The sequence below is a fragment of the Elephantulus edwardii genome, unplaced genomic scaffold (genome assembly GCF_000299155.1).
Source record: "Elephantulus edwardii isolate Elephantulus edwardi_28Jun2011 unplaced genomic scaffold, EleEdw1.0 scaffold00188, whole genome shotgun sequence".
Taxonomy (NCBI): Eukaryota; Metazoa; Chordata; class Mammalia; order Macroscelidea; family Macroscelididae; genus Elephantulus; species Elephantulus edwardii.
The window spans coordinates 5,228,308-5,234,582 of NW_006399938.1; positions in this window are offsets into that span (position 1 = coordinate 5,228,308).

The following is a 6,275-nucleotide window of genomic DNA, read 5'->3' on the forward strand; positions in this document are numbered from 1 at the left end:
TCATTGTAATATTTTACTTTGTCATCCTGTGCTGTCTTTTGAAATCTTCTATTCAACTCTTTAGTATCTTGAATTCTTCCTTGTGCTTTGGCTTCTCTGCACTCCACTGCAATTTTCAGAGTCTCTTCTGACATCCATTTTGGTCTTCTCTTCTCTTTGATTTTTGCAATGACTATTTGCACTCTTCCTGGATGATACACTTGATATCCTCCCACAACTCATCTGGTCTTCTCTCATTAGTGTTTAAGGCCTCAAACCTGTTCCTAAACTGGGTAGCTTATAAAAACAGAAATTTATTATCAGATAAGAAACTCAAACAAGTTATGGTGATTAAAGGTCTGAATTCAGCTCATCAGGACAGCCAAGTTCTCTCCAAAGACTCTAAGGGAAGATCTATCCTTGTTTCTCTCAGATTCGAGCAGCATCAGGCATTCTTGTTTGCAGTTAAAGCTTAACTTTAGCCAATTCTGCCCTCTCTATTTGTCTTCTCTTTCTGTATCTTCTATCTTATTTTATAAGAACACTGCTCAATTCTATATGAAGGAGTTCTGGTGGTGCAGTTGTAAGAACCTGTGCTACAATCCCAAAGGCCTGCAGTTGGAATCTACCAGCTGCACCACAGAGAATGAGTAATCTCCTCCTGTGTTATTAAATGGCCTCTGAAAAAAAATCTGTGGAAGGTCAGCTATCTATGAGAATGATTTTGAGCATCGAGTTCCAATCAAATAGTACTATAAAAAACTCCATTTTCTTATTGCATGTAGGATCATTTTCTCTAACAGATTATTTGCTTATCCTCTGGTTCATAGTTCTACTACTATTTACACAATGGAATGAATTTCTTCTGAGACCAAGAATATTTTTAAGAGAATTTTTGTTATATCTTATCTTGGCATTGGGAGAAGAAGTTTAACTTTCATCTTCTTCACAGATCAAGATTTTAATTACCAAGAAAAGTCAGTTAAAGTTAATTCCTCAATAATTGAATCATTATAATAAACTATGAAATCCTCTACAATATGAAGCTACTCAAAAGAACTCACTGCGTAAGTAAAAAAGAAGATTACAGATATATTTTAGTAATATTTAAAGTTACCCAAGGATTTCTACAATCATGGCTGGAGTTGTTGAATTAAGACAAATGGTATTGTATAATGTCTATGTTATTGAGTATTTAAGCAGGTGTACTTGTTAAGTGCTATCAAGTTGACTTCAATGCATAGCAACTTATGAATAACAAGGCAGAACTCTGCCGTATTCTGCACTATCCTCACAACCTGATAAATTTGAATCCATTGTTATAGTCACAGTGACAATACATGTTGTTGAGGCTTCCTCTTTGTCTCTAATCTTTCGCTTTTCCCAGCATAATTTCCTTTTCCAAGAACTTGCCTCTCCTGACAACATACACAAAACATGTAAGATGAAGTCCAATTTAAACAAATAGTACTTTGGACATGTTGTAAGGAGGGGCCAGTCCTTGAAGAGGGACATCATGCTTGGGAGGGTGGAGGGACAACGTAGGAGAGGAAGACCCTCTATGAGATGAATTGATTCCGTCACTGGGGTAATGAGGATAGGTGTGTCAGAGATGCTAAGATTGGCACAGGATAGAGCAGAGCTTAAGATATTGTACATAGGGTCGCTATGGGTCACGAGCAACTCGATGGTACATAACAACAACAACAATCATTTTTAAGACTATAGAAAGAGACATATGAGTTCGAAACATGTCAAACTGTTGCCCTGGATTATATTCTGATAAACTAACTGCTACTCATACTTTTATACCTTATTCTTGATTACTGATAATGAGAGAAATCTAAAAGGGGTGAGGGAGAAGAAAAGATAATGTACTTTTCTTTTAAATGAAGTAGTCAGGATAGCTGCAGCATGGGCAGTCTGCAGTTTCCTCAACAGCTTATTTACTCAATTTGAAAGCAAGTACTCATTAGCTTAATGCAAGACCTAGCTGTGATTGCTGCTGAGTCTGCTTTAGGGCAAGTCTTCAGAGAAAAAGAAAGCAAAAGCAGACAGGCTCCATAGTCACATTCCAAAGGTTACAAAAGTTATTTATAAAACTACAAGTGAGAATTTAAGACTTTAATTAGAGAAACTATTTAAAGTTCTTTTTTTAAAATTTGATGAGTTAGTTATTTAAACATATCATTCAATACTCATATTTTTACTTAAAGTAGTTTCTCTTTCCTGTTTCCTAATTTAAATGTCATGCAGTTACCACTACTACAGTTTTCACAGCAATGCAATTGTGATTTCTGCATATTAGCACTTTGTACTAAATGATATGGTTTGAAGACAGATATCTTCATTTGTTTACTTTGTAGTAAGTGAGAATGACACTAAAAAATATTTATTGAATTGTAAATGATATTCACTCATTTACTTATTCACCCGATATAGATTTTTAAAGTATATATTATGTACCAGGCACACTTCTATGTTCTGGTAAAATAACCATGAAAAATACTGACCAAAAATGTTACCATGGGAGCTTGCATTCTGTCGAGATGTTCCTTACAAGAAGCAAAATAAATGATCAAAGTATATCATTCATTAAGCGAAAAGAGACTATGGAAAAGGAAAGATGTGAGAAGAAAATACAGGAAGTTCAAAAGTCAATTGAAATTTTCCAAAAAGAGAACTGGATGGGATTTACAAAGGAAGTGATAGTACTATAAAAATCTGAAAGCAGGAAACAGTGAATCATGTGACTATCTAAGGGAGAAACATTCAGCATAGAATGAAGAGAAAAACAATAGCGACAATATTACAAAACAAAGACACACAAGCCCCATCTAGTGGCAGTATTACGTTTAGCATGCTGTGTAGAGGAACGTTGATGTAGATGATTTTGTATTAGTACAATGATATGATGTGTAAGAAATTAATAATGTTCTTATAAATGTGGATACAGATAGTAATCAAGCAAATACTAATGACATTAAATGCAGTTGCTTACACATAAGTTTATGTGCTATAAATGCAGTATACTCTGCACAATCTAAATTTTGGAGCTGAGGAGATGTTAGATGCTACATTAACTCATCTTAAGAGTTTCATTCACTCTTCATGTCACTTGAGATTCTCTTCTGACCCTTTACTTCAGTCACATTTAAGAACAATAGCCTCTTTAGACAGTCAAATATAGACTACCAAGTGGTCAACATTTCACCAAAAGTGATGATTAGGTAAAGAAGGGTAGGAAAGTTTGATAAATGGACACAAATGGGGGTGGGCACCTAAATAAACCAAAAAACAAAAACCAAAAAACCCAACTCAGAATGTAAGTAATGAGAATAGTGACACATAGTGAAAATTATAACCAATGACATAACAATCTGAATAAAAATTCTTAAATAGGAATCTAATTTGCTAAATAAACTTTTACTAAAACACAACAAATTATTTAAAAATTAATAATTGCCTTATGTCACTAATATTATTTAAGGCGATATATAGTTTTCCTAAGGTGCATCCGTGTGGGAAGAAACATCAAAACCCATTAAATTAAATATAGAAGAAGATCTATTTGAAAGAGTTAAATAAATTGAAGACTTGGTAGATATTGATTTTATAAATGACAGCAAATTATTTTTTACAGCTTATATAACATAAAATATACTCATTTTATTGTAAAATCTGATTCCTTTTGGAAGATAGACATACTTGTGTTCATTCCCAAAACCACTATCAAATTCCAAAGAATTACTTCTATGCTCAGATGTTGTCCCTGGCTTTTTGTAGCACACCTCTCAGTACCAATCTGCTCAAGGCACCCAATGATCTGTTCTTTTCTTTAGCTAGATTAACATTTGAAACATCAAATATTTAAACTATTCAAAACACGTGTTCCTGCTTTGAAATGAAAGTCATGACAGTCAAAAGTCTCAGCAAATTAATAGCAATAGATCAATTTCTTATTCTGACAAAAGCATATAAACAAAACCTACTGTTAATTTTCCAAGCTTATAAAAACATTGTTGCTGCTGTTCTGTGCCTTTGAGTCTGAACTGACTCACAATTGACTTTCCTCTGAGTTTTCATAGGCAGCAAGTCACACAGGAGGAAATCGCTCCTCTTTCCTCTCTACAATAGCTAGTGCATTGTAACACTTTCATCTTTAAATTGGCGGTGCAACTTCTTACCAGTAATCCACTTCTTACTATTGCTGTGAACCATAAAGTGAGAACTGACCTATAGCTGACTCTCCAGAGGGTTTACCTATAGCTGACTCTCCAGAGGGTTTTCAGAGGCAGTAAATACCACAGGAGGTGATTATCCATCTTTCTCCTGCAGAGAAATTGGTGAATTTGGACTGTGTACTTTTGAGTTAGCAGTGCAATTCCTTGCCAGTAGAAAATTGACTGAAATAATACATTGGCAGGGAACTACCAGAAGTTCAAGCTAAATTCAGAACAGGTACTGGTACAAGGGTGTCATTACTGATGTCTGGTGAATCTTGGTTGAATGCAGAGAATACCAGAGAGAAAAAAATACACTTGTGTTTTATTGATTATGCAAAGGATTTTGCCTATAGAAAATAAATTATGGCTAACATTAACAAAAATGGGAAAACTGAAAAATATAATTGCGTTGTTGGGAACTCCTGTAGTGAGAATCTTTGTTTCTTGATTTTGAGACAGAATCTATATTGAAGACTGCAGTCCTTGACCTTCTACAGCAAACAGGTCAAGTCTTCCTCAGTTTCAGTGAATAAAGTTGTTTCATCTGCAAAATGAAGACTGTTGATTAGTATTCCTCCAATTTTGATGTCATATTCTTCTTTATATAGTCCAGCTTCCAGAATGACCTATCTGCATGTAGATTGAAAAAGTATGAAGAAAGGATATCTCTCTAAAGTACTTCTTTGTTGATTTTGAATCATGCAGTGTGTTCCCTTGCTCTGTTTGGACAACAGCTTCCAGGTCTAGATATAGGTTTCCACGATCACAATCAAGTGTTCTGAGATTCGCATTATCCTAAAATGTTAGCTCCAATTGTGATCCACATAGTTATACTCATTTGCATAAATGAAGCACTAACAGACATTCCTCTAGTATTCTTTGCTTTCAGCCAAGAGCCATTTGTCATCAGCAAGGATATCCTTAGGGCCACAGACTCTTCTAAACCTGGCTTGTATTTTTGACAGTTCTCTGTGTATGTGCTATTCTAGTCATTTTTTTATAATGTTCAGCAAGATTTTGCTTACACATGATATTAGTGATATCATTCAAAAATTCTCATACGTAGTTGGATTACCGTTTTTTTTTGGAATTGGAATAAACATGAATCTCCTCTAGTTGGCCAGGTAGCTGTCCTCCAGATTTCTTGGTGACATATTCTCAGATTCATCTGTTTGTTGAAATATCATTGTTGTTATTGTTGTTATGTACACTTGATTCGCCTGTGACTCATAGAGACAACAGCTCTGAAGCATGCTCTGTCCTGAGCCAGTCTCACTGACACTGACACACCTGCCCCCATTGCCCTCCCTTCGTTTAGCAATCCATCTCATCCAGGGTCTATTCCATTAATTCCTGGGGCTTTATTTTTTGTCACTTCCTTCAGAGCAGTTTAAACTTCCTTCTGTATTACCATTGGGTCTTGATCAGACAATGGTTCTATCAGCTAATTATTTTTGGAGTCGCCTGCGACTCAACGACACTTCACAACAATAACATCAACATAGAGAGAGAGAGATCAGCTGGCCCAGTGGACAGAAAGCGATGCTACCAAGCCAAAGGTGGGTGACTTTTAATCCGCGGCCCTCGGGCCTGTATTTCATTGTTTTTGTTCAGACATTCCTTGAGGTGGGATAACCCTGGTGTACAAGTTGCAGTACAGCGATAACTTGTGGTTGCTTTGAGGCTGAACACTGTGACACTGTTGTGTCAAATGCATTAATGGTTGGTTACGCAATGTGGACAGAGAGCTGGGTGGAGCTCCAGATTTAAACAAGCTTGGTTAAACTGCAGCGCAAGAGCATGAGTTCCCGCATAACTGGGGCCCCAGTGGGCTGCAGGCGGCCCTTTTAACTGGGAGCGACAGGGCTGAGGACCAGGCCTCTGCTGGGGTTCGCCTCTTGGGTCCCAATTCTTAGGATGATCCCTTTGGGAACCGATAGTAGGCTCCTCGACTAATTGCGTTTCCTGTGTGTGCTGTCATCCAATAAACTTTACTTGTTATTGCAAAAAACAAACAAACAAACAAAAAACAAACAAACAAAACCCACACAACCAAGCTTGGAAGGAGGA